Source organism: Phocoena phocoena, chromosome 17, assembly GCF_963924675.1.
Source record: "Phocoena phocoena chromosome 17, mPhoPho1.1, whole genome shotgun sequence".
Classification (NCBI taxonomy): Eukaryota; Metazoa; Chordata; class Mammalia; order Artiodactyla; family Phocoenidae; genus Phocoena; species Phocoena phocoena.
Window position 1 is genome coordinate 47,510,544 of NC_089235.1, and position 18,306 is coordinate 47,528,849.

Below are 18,306 nucleotides of genomic sequence, written 5' to 3' on the forward strand. Positions count from 1 at the left end.
ATGAGGTCAGGAGTTGGTAGGGTCTTTCCGATCCTTGCCTACAGTTTGAGGCTTTCTTTTAATATTCTACTTTGAGTACATGCATGTGAGCACAGACTTATAGACACAGTATAAAGTTTTTAGATATAGCTGTCCATTGATGGGGACTCAGGTGAGGTCTCCTTTCATCCTTTCCTTGTAGACTTTAAAATTTTTAATTTTCTTTCCTCTTTCTTTCTTTCTTTCTTTTTTTGGTGAGTTGCCAAATGACTCACACTTTATTATGCTTGGTATATTATGCTAACATCAGTTTAACAATTTTCTCTGCCACCAGCCTGTAGAATTGGGCTTGGAAATCACTCCCCACAAATGAAATATCCCAGTCTTTCATTAGCAAGTGGGGCAAGCTAGGGTAACCTTTAAGAGTGCTTAGAAAGTATGAGAACATTCAAAATTAGGATCAAACCTCATGAATTTGACACAATTTGATAATTTTCATTAAAAGACCAATTTTATCTCATTCATTCCCAAGTGCTCTATTTTAGGGTTCCCTCAGTAGGATACCACCAAAATCAGGAAACTTCATAACAGTCCACATATGCAGAACTGCACTTCTGATGCCTTTTTCTCTCACCCCTGTAAAAAGCAATTTTGTTTGAACCTCTCAAGACACTTGAGACATGTTTTATAAAACTAATTTATAGTAAGTATTAATTCAATCGGGCATTACTGGTGTGGCTCTTTCAGCTGTGCAGAATGCCACAGCAATGAGGAAATTGTTTTTTTCGGAGCAGGAGATGCCAATGTGATGACAGACATTTTTTTTAAGGCATATAGCTGGTGGCTGTTAAATCTGTATTTCCTGGCATTCATAATGGTCCGTTAGCCCCTGGACGTGAGCAGAGAATTAGTTAATAATCAGGCCTTCTTTTTCATAGTGTGTTTAACAATGCAAGTGCTTCTAAAGAATTATTTCATCTAATCTTAACAATAACCCGATGAGATCGGTAGGGACATCCTGGCAACATAAGAACCTCCCCAACGTCATTCTCACAAGACAAAGGCCTACTCCCTGTATTTAGAACCTGGGTACTCCCTAGTAAGTAGAAAGGACACTTAAATTGTGTTATTTTTCAGCAAATGTTCATTGAACCCCCACCCCCGGCCGTGGGCCAGGGCACTGCAAGATGTTGGGGAGCTGCAGGTGGACAAGAAGCAGTCCTTTCCCCCAAAGAACTGCCTGGCAGGGGAGAGACGTGAACACCACTATCTATCATCCGATGCTGAAAGCACCATAATCAGTGTCTTCTAGGAAAGTGTCAGAGAGGAGAGAGGGTTTCAGAGAATTGCAGGGGACATTTGTACTGTGCCCTGAAGTGTGACTAGGATTCTACATGGCAGGGAAGTGCAGGGAGGACACTCCAGGGAGTGGTTACAGCCCGAAGGGGGACAGAGGCATGGGCGAGAGAGTGGAGAGGAGTGGGCGGCTGGAGCCTGCTGGGGGACAAGGGGTGCCTCTAATTAGGCAGATAGAGGAGGACTTTTTTGCTCCACTAAAGGGTGTGGGTTGGTCCTGCAAACCAGGGAGGTGGTAAAGAGTAGCTCCGGTTGCAAGTAAGTCCAGACTCCAAGGGTTTGTTGACTTGGGGACGTTACTTAAGCATCATCTGTAAAATGGGGGTAATGCTCATACTGACGGGTTAGTTTTGAATGTTAACAAGCTGGTATATGTAAAGTACTTAGCACAGTGCCTGGCACACAGTAAGTGTTGAATCACTATTAACTACTACCCAGCTAATAGTCCTTTACCTTTCTTGAATCACAGTCCTTTGAGAACGGAGGAGTCTTCTCCATACATACGAGATTTTGCATATAATTTAATGGGGTTTACAGATCCTTTAAAACTGGATTCCAAGTTAAGAATCCTGCTGTAAGACATAGGAAGTCATCTGAAGTTTTACAGCAGAAGAATGTTAAGATCAGATCTGATTGGGGGGTGGTGGTAGGGAGGGAAATACTGGATACTGGCGAAGGAAACTATCTGTGGTTCTCTTATCTGACTGCATGTTATGATTATCTTTAGAGCTTTTTAGAAATACCAGTGCTCCAGCTTCACCTTCAGACATTCCGATTGAATTAATCTGGGGTGGAGGCTGGGTGTGAGGATTTTCAAAATCTCCCAGGTGATTCTAATGTGTAGCCAGCTTTGAGAACCACTGAGTTAGGCTACTGTTAGGCAGCTGGGAAGAGGATAATTGCAACATAGTAGGAACGGAAAGGAGAAAAGAGGAATGATCCCAGAAACATTTTGGAGATAGAATCAAGATCATGTGAGCAATTAGATGTATGAGAGAGGAGGGTGTGAGGTGATTCCACTAGTCCAGACAGAAGAGGAAGACGTATCTGTGTTTGGTTTGTTGTTTATTGTTTTTTCTTTAACATGTAGGAGGCAGGAGTGGGCAAGGAGAAAACAGTTTGTTCAGTAAACGTGTACTTAATATCCATTTATTAAGTGCAAACTGTGGATCTAGGTTTTGTTTTGGACATCTTTGATATGCCTGAAGAAAATCTCACATGGGCAGCTGGAAATATCAGTGTAAGTTGTCATCAGTCATCAGATCACAGCCAGGCGATGGTGGAAGGGTCTGGAGGAGATCATCCGGGAGAGGGCAGGGAAGGAGATGAGGCCACCAGTTACAGAACGCAGAGTAGTGGCCCCCCGAGGCCACACTGAGGGAAGGGAGAGCACTGTGTGGGCTGGCGAGAGGAGGATGCCAGAGTTTCCAGAAGGAGTGTGTGGCCATTGTGCGAATGCAGCAGGGAGATGGCCTGAGGTAAGGGCCTGGGGGAGCAGGCCCTAAGTTGGATGACTAGGACGTGGCCATGGCTTTGGAGACAGTGGCAGGGACCCAAGCCAAATTCCAGTGGCTGCAGACGAGAAAGAAAGTGAGGAAGCATGAGCATTGGTGTAGGAAGTTTGGGGTAAAAGCAATGAAAGCAGTAGCTGCAGGGGAGGAAGGGTGGAGGAACAGAGCTTTCTTTTAGGTTGGAGTGGCATTATTGTAGTCTGAGGGGAAGGAGCCAGGCTAGAGGAAGCCATCAAAATACAGACGAGGGAGGGGACAGCCACTGGAGCCGGGGCTCACAAACACTGGCTGAAGAACCGCTCTCGGATGGGAGAAGGGATGCTTGTTTCTTTGAGGTGGAAGTAGAGAAGTTTCCAGAATGGTACAGCCTGTCTGTTTGAGAAGCCATCTATGGTCATATTTGAATCCCAAGACATCTTCCTACTTATATTCTCCTTTCCAGGCCCAGTTCCCGGAACTCAGTCTGTTTCTTTCCCTCCTCAAAGGCACCACCCCTCCAGGACAGGAGGCTGGCTGGAGAGACAGCTGTAATATATCTGGCGGTTCTTCACTTCTCTACTTTCCCAAAAATAAAAGCATGGGGCCTTTAGCTTTGAGTTGATTGTTAATCACAACTCTCGAAGGATCCATCTGAGGATACAAAGAGCTACAGATTCTGAAGTTCCTCAGTCACTTTTGCTGGTTCTTTTCTTTGCCCAGAGGGTGCTCTCCTCTGTTCTCTGGATCTCTCATACCACACCTTGCTTCCAACCCCATTGCTGACCCTTCCGTTATTCCTAAAAGGCTTTCTGCCCCTGGCGTGAACGACGTTAAGTCTCTGGGTTGTCCTCCTGCCCACTGATCCCTCTGCTTTTCCTGATCTCTAGGTGTTGGATGCCCAGAGCTAAGTTCCCTGCTCCTTCTCTTCCCCAAGTCCGATCTCTCCCTGGCCCATCTCATCCAGTCCCATCACTTTAAATTTCATCTTTATGCTGAGGTCTCCCCAGTCCTCACCTTTCGCTCCAACACCAGAACTCACCACCTGGTGGAAACGTTTGGATGCCTCACAGGCTTCTCAAACTTCACATGCCGAAAACAGAGCTCTTGTTTTTCTCCCCTTCCATCTGCCCCTCCTTCTATTTTCTACTCTCAGTATATGCCTGTAATTGTTTCCTCCGTTGCTAACCAAAACCCCAAGTCATCTTGATTCTTCTCTTTCACTTGTCCCCCAGACGCAATCAATCCATCAGTAAATCCTGTTGACTCTGCTTCCAAAATATACTGAAATCTATCCACTTCTTCCATCTCCAGTCTAGTCCAATGCTACTCAATGTGCCATTGGCAGACCAGCAGCATCAGTGTCACCTGGGAGCTTGTTAGAAATGCAAAAATCTTGGAGCCTTCTCCGGAATCAGAAACTCTGAGGATGGGACCCTCCAGAGAATTCTGATGCCCTCTAAAATTTGAGTGGTACTGGGACTTCCTTGGCGGTCTGGTGGTTAGGGCTCAACGCTTTCACTGACGTGGCCCCTGGTTCAATCCCTGGCCTGGGAACTAAGATCCCACAAGCTGCACGGTGCGCCCCCCAAAATTAATTAAAATAAAATAAATGTACCATCTTAACCATTTTTTTAAAAAAATAAATTTGAGTAGTACTAATGTGGTCTAAGGCTTTGTGATCTCTGGTCCAAGCTCCCTCAATAGCCTCCAACTGGTCTCCATCCTTACTATCTCGCCGCACCATAATCTGCTCTCCTCCTAGCAGCTAGAGTGATTGTTTTCAAAAACAATTAAATCAGATTATGTCACACACATACACACCCTCCTCTCCCCAGCCCCCACCCACCCACCAGTTTAAACCTCTCATAGCTTCCCACTGGACACAGTATAACCCAAGTTTTCTTTCCTGATTCAGAGAGCCCTGAGGTGAGGTCTGGTCACACCTGTCACCCTCGCCTCTGCCAGAGCCTCGCCTCTCCCTGCCTCTAGGCTCTCCCGTCTGCAGATACACCAGCTTGCTCCCAACCTGGCACCTTTGCACTGGCTGTTCCTCTGTCTGAGATGCTCTTCCCCTGAACTTCAATAGCTGCTTCCCCCATACCAGTTATTTCTCAGTGTAACTGGCACTTCCTTTAGAGAAGCCTTCACCAACTGACCAATCCAAGATAGCCCCTCTTTACCAAATCACACGGTTTTAACTCACCGCATAGTACTTATTACTATCCATTTTTTTTTCTTGTTTATTTATTGTCTGACGTAAGTTTTATAAGAACAGGGACCTGGTTTGTTTTGTTCGCTGCTGTGTCTGAGTGCCTGGAACACTGCCAGGCACACAGTAGATGTTCAGTAAGTATTTGCTGACTGGATGAACTTCACTTCTTCCTTACCTGTAGGCCTGAGGTTGCTATTTGTGAACTAGTGTCCACGCAGTTGCCCACTTACTCAGCTCTCGTGGCTGCATTTCCGGGAGGCTCCAGTCAGTGCCTCATCTCTGACTTCTCTGGAATCTCAGGGAGGTAATCTGAGAGTCAGTGCCCCAAGGTCTCTACTTTTGTTGTGTTTGTTGGGTAGTAGGTGAAGCTGCCTTGTGTTTAAGAACAGGGGCTTTGTGGTCAGAGAAGCCTGGGTTCAAGCCCTGGCCCTGCTGCTTGCTGCTATGAGACTCTGGGGCCAGCCCCTTCCACTCTCCAAGCCTCAGTCTCCCCATTTGTAATTTGGGGATCGTAACAGTCCCTACAACACAGAACTGCTGAGAGGCATGAATGAGATGTCTGTAATATACGTGGGAGATGTAAGCCACTCCATAAGTGTTTGCTATCATTATTGTTGTTGTTATCATTATTTTGTACGGAGAGAGAGGAATGCATAAATAGCACTGAGGACAAAAAAAAAAAGTGCAACCATACTCATGATAAGAAAAATGCAAGCTTGAATCCATGGAGATGTTACTCGTCACCTTCCAAATTGGCAAAGCCTAGAAAGTCAGCTGACACTGTTGGTGGTGATGCAAGGAAGCTGGTGGGAGGGCAAATTGCTACAACAACCTCCCTAGAAAGAACATTGGCCATAGCTAACAAAATCACAAGTGAACATACCCTTTGGCTCAGCTAATCCACTTCTAGGAATTTATGCTACAGATATTCTGGCACATGTGCAAAATGACGTAAGTAAGGTTATTCCTTACAACACTGTTTGAATTTCAAAATATTGGAAGCAACCTATACGTCCATGAGTAGGGAAGTGGTTAAATAAATTGTGGTATGTCTATATAATGTAACAAATAAAGTGAGAAATTTTCTTTATGTATTGATTTTTAGGTGAAAATAGATTGTTAGGTGAAAAAAGCTAGGTGCAAGATAGGGTGTATAGTGGGATCTAGAAAAAAGCAGGCAGTAGGAAAAAATGCATATGTGTATGTATTCTTTTGTATAAACAGAAGATCTCTTAAAGGACAAAGCAGAAGAAAAATTTTTATTGTATACTCTTTGATCTTTTGAATGTTGGACTATATGAATACATTATCTATTTAAAAAGAAAGAAGAAGATTCTGATTCTTTAAAACTTAATTATTGGTACTACTGCTCAGTGCCTCTTACTTTTTAGGCAATAACTGGTTCTAGGAATGGTGAATCTCTCTTAATAATTACTAATGTCAGAGGCAAAAGCAATGATCACAAAGATACCAAAAATGCAGACATTCTTTGAGTTCTGTGCTTGAAAGTAATAGTCAGCTTGCAAAGGAGATGCCCACAAGTAGATAATAAACGGTGCCTGTGGGAATCTGTATCAGCCTGCAGAGAATGTTCAGAATTTCTCCTAAGGTTTTGAAAACACATTTTTTCTTTCTCATTTTTCTAGCATAAAAGCAAATAGTTGGGACTTCCCTGATGGTCCAGTGGCTAAGACTCCGTCCATGTTCCCAGTGCAGGGGGCCAGGGTTTGATCTCTGGTCAGGGAACTAGATCCTGCATGCCACAACTAAAAGATCCCACATGCCACAACTAAGACCCGGCGCAGCCAAATAAATAAATAAATATGTTTTTAAAAAATAGTTAACATGTATCTGGAAGATTTTTAGTAATATGTTTTTTTGTTTGTTTTTTGTTTTTTTTTTTGCGGTACGTGGGCCTCTCACTGTTGTGGCCTCTCCTGTTGCAGAGCACAGGCTCCAGACGCGCAGGATCAGTGGCCATGGCTCACGGGCCCAGCCGCTCCGCGGCATGTGGGATCTTCCTGGGCTGGGGCACGAGCCTGTGTCCCCTGCATCGGCAGGCGGACTCTCAACCACTGTGCCACCAGGGAAGCCCCATTTTCTTATTATTTTTTAAGGCTACCGGAGATTGGAGCATGTTTGTAGACTGAAAGGAAGGTACCTGGACCCATGGCGAGAGTGACAATGAATCAAGAAGGTCCAGAAAGATTAGGCTGAACCCTGGATATGGCAATAAGGATGTCACCCTAACCTCTGAGACAGCAGGTTTAGCAGTGCTGGAGGGAAGGCAGCCAGATGGAAGCAGAGTGAGGAGGGAAGGGCTTAGGAGTCTCCAGTGATGCACAAGAGGTGGGCATGGCCAGGGGTACGATGGAAGCAGCCGACCACAGAGGCAGCAGAAAGGAACAACAGGATATGACCACACAGAAATCTGTGTTTTGGAAAACAGAAAGTTCAGAAGCTGGTAGGCCAAGGCTTAGAGGGATTGCCTGTCCCACGTAACATACATGCATTGAACTGGAAACAATACCTTAAACCAACTTCGGCTGGATACCCGAGGGCAACCTGACCTTTCCCTTTCCTCGGATCTCTTCACAAAAGTGGATTCTCAACTCTAAGTAGTAATTTATTTACAATCTTTATTATGAGCCAAAAAAGGTGCTGGGTTTGTGATTGGCATTTAACAATTCTGAGTTATGTTCTGATGATGACAGCCGCTTGCTCGGCACAGCTGCTACCTTATATCACCCGCTGTATATATGTGCTCAGCTCTGCGAAATGCCTCGGCCCCTGGACCTTTACACAGATGCCTGAGTGAGGATGGACCAATCGGTGACCTGTCTTATATCTGTGTCTCCGCCAGGAAGCTTTACAGCTGGGATTTAAACCTGTATCTGCTAGACTCTGAAACCAATAGCTCCACCACCATGCAAGCACACCTGTAATCCCATACTTCCATCAGATTTCCTTTTAAAGGGTCTTATAGGAGGAATGTTAAAATGAAGAGCTCGTAAGACTCTCTGAGAAAACAGACAGGATATAGTCATTGTCTTCCATTGCTTTTGCTTCCAAATATGTAAATTTTCACAATTTTTCTATTAAATAAAATTCAAATGCTTATTTCAGATAAATTAAAGAGTGATGTTACCACGCAGAATTAACTGTCACACCTGGCTGTGTTTTCTCCCAGACTTTCTATAGTCATATGCAGTATGTGTATATATATGTGTGTGGATATATTTCTTCACATAAAGAATATCGGTCATAGTGAACATATACCATATAAAAATATAGTTTCAACACCATTTTTTAAAAAAGCATCTTTATTGGAGTATAATTGCTTTACAATGGTGTGTTAGTTTCTGCTGTATGACAAAGTGAATCAGCTATATGTATACATCTATCCCCATATCCCCTCCCTCTTGCATCTCCCTCCCACCCTCCCTGTACCACCCCTCTAGGTGGACACAAAGCACTGAGCTGATCTCCCTGTGCTATGCGGCTGCTTCCCACTAGCTAGCTATTTTACGTTTGGTAGTGTATATTTGTCCATGCCACTCTCTCACTTCGTCCCAGCTTACCCTTCCCCCTCCCTGTATCCTCAAGTCCATTCTCTACATCTGCGTCTTTATTCCTGTCCTGCCCCTAGGTTCTTCAGAACTTTTTTTTTTAGATTCCATATATACGTGTTAGCATGGGTATTTGTCTTTCTCTTTCTGACTTACTTCACTCTGTATGACAGCCTCTAGGTCCATCCACCTTACTACAAATAACTCAATTTCGTTTCTTTTTATGGCTGAGTAATATTCCGTTGTATATATGTGCCACATCTTCTTTATCCATTCATCTGTCAATGGACACTTAGCTTACTTCCATGTCCTGGCTATTGTAAATAGAGCTGCAGTGAACATTGTCAAGGCCATTTTTAAAAAAATTTTTATTTATTTATTTTTGGCTGTGTTGGGTCTTTGTTGCTGTGCGTGGGCTTTCTCAAGTTGTGGCGAGCAGGGGCTACTCTTCGTTGCAGTGCGTGGGTTTCTCATTGTGGTAGTTTCTCTTGTTGTGGAGCACGGGCTCTAGGTGCATGGGCTTCAGTAGTTGTGGCTTGCAGGCCCTAGAGTGCAGGCTCAGTAGTTGTGGCCCACAGGCTCAGCTGCTCCACAGCATGTGGGATCTTCCCGGACCAGGGCTGGAACCTGTGTCCCCTGCATTGGCAGGCAGATTCTTAACCACTGCGCCACCAGGGAAGCCCTGTAACACCATTTTTGATGGATGGCTGCCTTGAAATACTGTTATATCAGGCTTATCTGTGACCCACGTGCTTGGGAGGATAAATGATCATGAATTAGAATTTCTTGCAATTTACTGATAGATGCTAGGAGGAAGGCTGTTCAAATTTTTAAATAATATGTATTGGGCTTCCCTGGTGGCGCAGTGGTTGAGAGTCCGCCTGCCTATGCAGGGGACACGGGTTCGTGCCCCGGTCCGGGAAGATCCCACATGCCGCAGAGCGGCTGGGCCCGTGAGCCATGGCCGCTGAGCCTGCGCGTCGGGAGCCTGTGCTCCGCAACGGGAGAGGCCACAGAAGTGAGAGGCCCACGTACCGCAAAAAAAAAAAAAAAAAAAAAAAAAAAATAATATGTATTGAAGTGCCATGACTGTTTAATACGAACCTGGGAGATGGCAGGGTGGTGGAGGATAAAGGTTAAGTGCACAGACTCTCAGAAGCCAGAGTGCCTGGGCTTGAATCCCCACTCCCAGTTCCCCCATTTATTAACTGTGTGACCTTGAGCAAGTTGCTTATCCTCTCTGTGACTGTTTCCAGATTGTATAAAGGGGAATAATAGTACCTACATGAGTTAGTCCCTGCAAAGTGCTTAGAACAGTGCCTGGCTCCTAGTAGCATTCAAACCATGTTTATGTTTCAAACTACATTCACTTGTATTATGTAAATGTTCAAGTTGCTGAGTCATTTAGTCCAAAAAACCCAGGGTCAGTTTGACACAGGTGAGGCAGATATATAGAAGTTTTTTGGATTGATTGCTGGGGTGGGGACCGAGAGTCTGTATTTTTACAGAACTCTGCAAGTGAATGATATTTAGGATCAGCCAGGTTCGCAATCCACTGGTCTAGAATACTGGACGCAGATGGACAGAAGTTGGACGGTGGGTGAAACCAGAAAGATTTAGGAGAGTGAGTTTGGGATGTCCCCACCCAGACACAGTGGCCCTTTGTTAGTAGCAAAGCAGCGTGGTGCGATATTTAAAACTGGAACTTTGTCAGCTGAGAATCAGTTGAGATAAAGAGGGCCAAAGCCATGAAAAGGTGGAAGAAACCTGCAGGTGGAGTAGGTTTCTTTCTGAAGTTAATCAGTACTTTTTTGGCAGAGGTATTTTTTTCTTCTTTTTGTTGCCATTTGGTTTTATCTAGCTTATTTTTAAAAGTATTCAGAGATATATTTTTTTCCTTCTCATAACAGCTAATCTTTATTTAGTATGCGTTGGGCACTGTGCTAGAAGTTTTTAGACTTTATTTCATATAAACTTCCAGAGAGTTGTATGAGGTATGAACCATTGTTCCCATTTTACAAATGACAAAACTAAAATTTGGAGAAGTTAAATAATTTGCACAAGGTGCCATATCCATTTTCCCTTTCTTTAGTAACACAATGCCAACTTTATTTGGGGTGGTAATGCATCCAGTGAAAAAGCTGCACTTCCCAGTGCCCCTTGCAGCTAGGTGTGATCATGTGCCTACATTCTGGTCAATGAGATGCAAATGGAGTACTATGTGGGCCTTTGGGGAAGATTCTGTAAAGAGTGTTGACTCTGCCATAAGGTCCTTCTCCATTCCTTCTTCCTGATGCCTGAAATGCAGATGTGGTGACAGGAACTTCAATAGCCATCTTGGACTTTGAAGATATAAAGCATGTATTAGATGGTGGTGGAGAAAGAAGGAACTTTGTTCTCTGATGACCGCAGAACTGCTGTACCCACGCTGGGCTGCCTATCTCTGACTTATATGAAAGATAAATAAACTTCTATCTTGTTAAAATTTCTTTTGTCACAGACAAACACGATTCTAGCTATAATAATAGCTTATGCTTATAGTATGCTTTATCAAAGCTAACTAAATGCCAGACACTCTTCTAAGTGGTTTGTATATATTGACCCATTTCAATCCTCACAACAACCCTATGATATAGGGTTGAAGCAAAGAGAAGTTCAGTGACTTGGCCAAGGTCACACAGCTAGAAGTGGCAGAGCCAGCAAACACACAGCTAATAGGAATCAGACGTGAGAGTAAAACTCAGGTCTATCTTACACCCAAGACTATAACAATTATACTATATGGCTTCTTTCATGCTCAGTAAGATGTGGTGTGCTTTGTGGTTTTCCTTACCTAAACTTTACCTTCTGCTTTAATTCACAAAATGGAGGACTCCCAGCTGGCAGCCATTAGAAGGAAACCTACAGCTTCTCCAGAAGATCAAAACAGCCTCCTTAGGGCTCACCTCAGAGCCCTAACTCCTTAGTAAAACCTCCATAAGAAATGTCAAAAAGTTAGTTATTTTAAAAAGCTTTCATGTAATCCTATTTGCTGTTTCTTCCATCACAAAATTGTTTTGCTTTTTTTTTAATCAGGTAGAATCCTATAGTAAACAAAATTGGGCCATCCGTCCATCCATCCATTCAACAAACATTCAGCACCTGCTCTGAGCCAGATGCTCTCCCAGGTGCTGGGATACTGCAGCAATTGACAGACAAGGAGAGAGGAGGCAGATAAACACACAAGAAAATATCAGGTACAAACAAACTCTACAAAGGAAAGATGTGTGCGGTGGAGGCTCTTTTAGGAAGGTTTCACTGAGGAAGAGATATTTGAGCTGAGACTCGGAAGTGAGAAGGAAGTTCCTTGAGAAGAGCAGGAAAGGGTCTTCCAGGCTGAGGGAACAGTGATTCCTTGGGGTCGGAATGAGTGTGGCATGTTCAAGGGACAGACAGAAACTCCATGGGACTGGTACATGAAGCAAAGGAGAGTGACATGAGGTGAGGTCAGAAAGTTTGATGGCGTGAAAGCCAGATTTGGGGATTTTACTCTAAGAGATAGGGGAAGCTATTGGAGGGTTTTAGGCAGTATGGCAGACATTTGTCACTGGCTGGCCAGCATTCAAAAGCCCTTCTTATTTTGGGGAATCACAAAACTAATGGGAGGCAGGGTCCTAGTTCCAAGGCTTATAGAAATCGAAGGCAAGAGAAAGTATTTTCTCTCCTCTTCTGTGGCATACACAAGGCCAGCTGATGCTCCTACCTGGGACTTTGAAGCGTGAGGGCATGTCTCAAAGATGCAAGGTCAACTAGAAATTATTAAGGTGACAGTGGTACAGTCAGGAGTGCATGGGGATGAGTGTGCAAGGGCAGCAGAGTCCAGCACATGGTGACCAATGTCTACTGGCACCTGGATGCCCGTAAGTGTCCTGTGAAAAGGAATCAGGGGCCGCATCCTCAACAAACCGTTCCAGGAGCTTCACTGTGCAAGCCTTGTTCTTGATGCTCTGAGTTCCACAGTCACTTTCAGTAAATTCTTCTTCTGTTTAAATGTCAACCAGTGCTGGTTTCTGTGGTTTGGAAGCAAGCATCTTGACTAGTACAGCAGGGGTGTGATGCATTCTGAAGCACATTTTCAAAAGATAACTGGCTGCTAAGTGGAAAATAGATAAGAAGGGGAGTATCAGCCAGCGACCAGCCAGAAACAGAAATCAAACAAGTTACTTCAAATAGAGGGGCTTTACTATAAAGAATTGCTTTCACAGGCATTAGAAGGCTGAAAGAGGAGAAGGAAAAGAAAAAAAGGAAGAAGGTAGTAACCCAGGGATTAATACTTGCAAGAAGAAACTCCTGCCTCCTAAGGCTGGAGAACAGGTGGTATTACCCGTACTAGGAGCTTGGCAGAGGGGCCCAGGGGGCTGGTGCTTGGATCTTTGAAGGAAGGCTTGCCCTGCTCAGACCTCTGAGGAGGAAGTGCTGGCTATCGGGCTTCCACCAAGGGAACCTCCCCGCCCGCCCTGCCGGGGCAGCAGCTCCATAGGTGAGGGAGTGGGGCCTGACTGTTGACTGTTGGCAGCTGGGGCATGCTGGGAGCACTCAAAGTCTCTGGGAGCTGGGGCCAGTTATATGGTGCTACTGGAGCAATGCCGAAAAGCAGGAAGTGAAAAACAGGAAAGAAGTCCCTTCTCCTTTCCCTCCACTTTTCTTTCTCCTTTTAATGCCTCACATTGCAGAACCTAACAGGAAGCCAGCTAGCTGGGAGGTGGGGAGATTTCGTTTGCATTATCCCAACCCCATATCGTAGAGAACAGCTCAGAAGGGTATCCCGAAGATCAAGGGAAATACCCAGCACAGGAGCATCAAGTCCAGTTAGGAGGCCAGTGCAGTCACCCAGTGAGGAGAGGATGGTGGCATGAGCTAGGGCACTGGCAGTGAAGGTGGCAAGAAACAGGGCAAGAAGACAGCACCCTTCAGCGCAGAGCTGCAGTTCCTGGTGCCATACTTGGTGTCACAGACGGATCTATCGATCTGTCACAGGCTCAGTTCTCCTGGCCAGTGGGCGCCTCGGTAGCTCAGGCTTGTCACACCTCCTGCCACCTCCCGCACGCAGCTGCCTGTCCTCGGGATCAGGCGCACATGCGCAAGGTGGTCCTCAAGGCCCTAAAGGAGCCGGCTGAGACCCTGACCACATGCTATGGCTGGAGCAGCCCAAGAATGTCACCGTAAGGAAGGAAAGGTCCTTCCTTGAGGTAGGGCCTGTACTCAGCCCCTACCCCAAGGAAGAAGTGACCCAGTGGTTGAAGAAGTTCTGATTATTCAAATGAGTACAGTTCTCCGTTGCTTTGCTGTCTTTGAATATCACCTGGATCCAGAAACAGCTCTCCCTCCATCCCTAAGCGTCATGCATTCCCTTCAGTGGGCAGCTCACTCTTCCCTGTACATATGACAGTTTCTTGAGAGTCAAACACATGCTCATGTTAAAGCCGTCATTATTAAGTTAAATGAAAAAAGATGGCAAGAAATTGATTTGAGATTAGAAATAGAATTGACAAGAATTTCCTCTGAGAGCTTAGATATGAATTTAATGTTAACATTATCAATACAGCACCTAGATGCTTGCTCTTTGGCAGGGGTAAGAGCCCCATAAGGGATGGAGAAGCACCCAGAGATTCAAGCGGAGAGAAGCTGTTAGCACCCCTAGGCCTGATGGGGTAGGGGAGGAAGCTGCAGTCAAAGGAAGAGGAGATGCCAGCGTGGGCTAAGTCACAAGTGGGACAAAGAGGGAATGGGGAAATAAATGCCCTGCCCACCCAGTCTTTCTTTCCTCTTACTCTCAACCTATTGCGGTACCTCCCAACCAGAAACCAGAGCGTCAGGGAGTCCAGATACTACAGTAGACGGAGACCAGCCTGCCAGGCATAGGGCAGGAGGGGCAAACAGAGAATATGCAACATATACATTATAGACATTTTCTCTACTTACTATATTATATATGTATGGCCCTTGACTTACCTAAGGTAGTTTCTTTTCAAGTATTTCATTTTATACTCAAAGGTTCTGTGACGGTTAATTTATGTGTCAACTTGACTAGGTCAGAGGGTGCCTAGACATGTAGTCAAACGTTATTCTGGGTGCTTCTGTGGGGGTGTCTCTGGTTGAAATTAACACTTGAAGGCCTGAATAGAACAAAAAGGCTGACTCTCCCTCAACTAAGAGGGAACTCCTCTCCCTGACTGCCTTGGACATGGAACGCCAGTTTTCCCCCTGCATTTGGACTTGAACATCACCTCTTCTTGGGCTTTGAACCTGCTGGCTTTGGGACTAGAAATACACCATCCGCTGTCCTGGGTCCTCAGCTTGCCGACTGCAGATCTGAGGACTGGTCAGCCTCTATAATTGAATGAGCCAGTTCCTTATACTAACTAAATCAATGAATCTCTCCTCTCTCTCTCTATACTCTTACTGGTTTTGTTTCTCTGGAGAACCCAGACTAATCCAAGTGCTTTGTGAGATAAGCAGGGCAGGTATTATCTTCAGAAAGAAGCAAATATGACATTTTGGAAGCCTCAGGATAAAAATTAAAATATAGGTCTTAGCTCTCATTCTTTTGCCCCGTCTGTCTAAACCATACTTACTCTGTTTATAGAACTCTCAGTAGTGGCAAAGTTCCCCGTGATCGTTTTTATGCTTCTTTCTAAAATAGCATCTACCCACTCACCCAAGTAAGACCTTGAAACTCCCTTTTTCTCTTTTCCCTGTCTAAAGTTGTTACCAAACTTTCCAAATATCTCTTTGATGTGTTCTCTTCCATATTTCCCCACGATTTAGGCCCTCCCCTTTTCTTCCCTGGAATAATCACACATTTGTAACTGTGCCTAATTACACGTTTGTGTATTTGCTGCTGAGATTTGTCTCCCACACCAAGCTCAGGTCCACAACCCACTGTTGTGACTCTAGCTCTCGCCATACACAGAAGTCTCAAAATATTTGTTGTTGGGTTAACCAGTCTTCCTGTCAAGTCTCTTACTCTCTCTAATCATACTGCCAAGAGTGAACTTTTAATATGCCAGTCTGATCTCTCCAATTTTCTGTCTAAAAGCTCCCTTCAGTTTAGCAGAAGTTACAAACTAAAGGCCCGTGGCCTCCTCTAAGGATGTTTTGTTTTAGCTCCCACAATGGTTGTTTTTTTTTTTTTTTTTAATTTGGAATAATTGCCAACTGAAAAAACTCTGGGTCTGTCTGATAAAAATCAGGAATTCCAGCTCTTCTCGACAAGATTTGGTAACCTGCGCAAGTTTCAATGTCTTATCCTGGCTTCTAGGGCCTTTGACTGTCTCACCCAACCTGCAGTTTCTCCTTTAGTGCCTCCTGGGCTCCAGATCTACGCAGGTTGTTTACAGGAGACAGTGTGCCTTCTCTCCTTGGTGCTTTTGTCCTGGGAAGTCTCAGATGCTCTTCTGACCAATGTCCGCATCTCATCATCTCCCTTCGGACTCTCACTCAGCCTGCAATACCTCGCTTAGCTCACCTCTGGGAAGGCTTCCTCCCTGACAGTAGTCATTCCTCCTTAAAGTACAACTCATAATGTTTGGGAATTTTTTGTGCCCTGCACGGCCCCTTTCACCAGATTAAAGTACCAATACAATCACGTCTCTCCTGAGTGTTAAATTGCCCACAGCCTCCCTTAGCCAGTTACTGGGAACTCCGGTCACCCACATTTGAGAAAGGCAACAGGAAATCCTCATCAGTGTCCTGGTATGCCCCTATTTTCCATGTGGCTGATTCTGTTACTACCCTACAGGGTTGCTAGTGAAAGTTGGCTTTGTAAAACAGTGTTTGAGATGATGGTCTTGCAAGTTAATATTCTTCATTGGCCAAGCAGTCCTCTGAGAAAAGATGACTTCATTCCTTCAGTGTTGTCCTCAGTTAAAATGTTTCTCTGGCTCTTTAACTTACAATCTTGTGTTCTCTCTTTCTCTCAAAGCCTACCCTCCCCACCAGGCTGGCTGGGACATGAGGGGCTTCCCAGGGACTCCCCCTTTGCTCCTGGTAAGTTCCTCGCTGAAGCCTTTTCCTCCTCTCTCACCAGGGGACCTCAGTAGGGACCATCCCATTTATCAGAGAGGTTATAATAACATTGAACCTCACAAGGGAGAGGGTCCAATTCTCTATGCCTCCCTTCCCAGGAGGCTCCTGGTCTCCTATGCAAAATATCCTTTCTCCCCAGCAAACCGGCCCTATACACCATGACACTTGAGAGGGCCAGGTTTTCTCATGCTACAAAGAATATTCTATAACTTTCTTTCTCCAGAACAAAGGGTACCTTCTTTCCTACATTTACACAAAGTGGAGAAACCATCCAGGTGATTCTTCTCCAAACAAAGACTTGCTCCAAGGTGACTGGTGTCTTCTAACTGGAAAGCAGGCTCTGGCAACTTTGTGAGCATGACTTTTCCTGATTAGAGTTTTCTAAGTTACACCTTGTCTTAGGTGGATTCCCTGTAAAAGAGATCAGAAATGGAGACCTGCACGTAGAGTTTTTTACAGAGTGTTCTCAGGAGCAATGCCTCTAGGGAAGTGAGCAAAGCAAGACTGGGCAAAGTAAGGACTTGCACTGTGATGCAATTGCAGCAGAGGCCTCAGCTGATCCCACCAGGACCTGAGGGCTGGGGCAACCCTTCAGTGCCAGCTCCAGTGGTGGCAAGGAGGCTGGCCATTGTACCCTCTCAATGACCAGTCATTGCCCAGTCATGGGATGTGGACTGCCCCAGCCTTAGAGGACATTACCTTGGAGGAAGCAACTCCCAACAGTCAAGGGCAATTCCCAAGGGTGGACTCATCTATGAACCTTTAACATTAACACACTCCCTATACATGGGAGCAAAGTGTCTCAGTCTTGAAGGGGGACCTGCCAGTGCACCAGTGTCCACTCTACACCTATCCAGGCACAATTTACCTACAGCTCCGTCTCCTCCCCTGTACTCTAAGCACCTTGAAGACAGAAACCAGGTGTGCCCAACAGGGTCCTTGAAATAAAGTATCCACTCAATTAGTCACTAGCAGATGAATGAATAAATGCATACATGAATGAGTAAATATAAGCCCAATGACTCTGTAATAAACTGCTATTGGTTGCACTTATGCGTAACTTTACATATGCAAATTATTCTGCTAAAAATATGTTATAAATATGTAAGTGTTACAGGCAATAATTTCAAATAAAACCTGTCATCAAAATGAATTAATAATTTAGTGGGCACAAACTAGGAGCATGATCCTGCATTAATCAACTTTCCCAGAATGCATTTACCTTAATAATAGAACTATTTCAAGGTTTCAGAACTGGCATCTTTTTCTTTTTTTTTTTAAAGGGTTGTTCCCGGGCTTCCCTGGTGGCGCAGTGGTTAAGAATCTGCCTGCCAGTGCAGGGGACACGGGTTCGAGCTCTGGTCCGGGAAGATCCCACATGCCATGGAGCAGCTAAGCCTATGTGCTGAGCCCACAACTACTGAGCCTGCGCTCTAGAACCCACGAGCCACAACTACTGAGCCCATGTGCCACAACTACTGAAGCCCTCGTGCCTAGAGCCCGTGCTCCACAACAAGAGAAGCCCGCGCACTGCAACAAAGAGTAGCCCCTGCTCACCTCAGCTAGAGAAAGCCCGTGTGCAGCAACGAAGACCCAACACAATCAAAAATAAATAAATAAAATAAATTTTTTA

The 18,306-nt window shown here is 45.0% G+C and overlaps 1 pseudogene; it reads left to right on the plus strand.

Annotated features, from left to right (window-relative positions):
- Window positions 1-16,108, plus strand: part of LOC136136908 (large ribosomal subunit protein eL8-like) — a 38,770-nt pseudogene extending 22,662 nt beyond the window's left edge.
- Window positions 16,109-18,306: the final 2,198 nt, after the last annotated feature.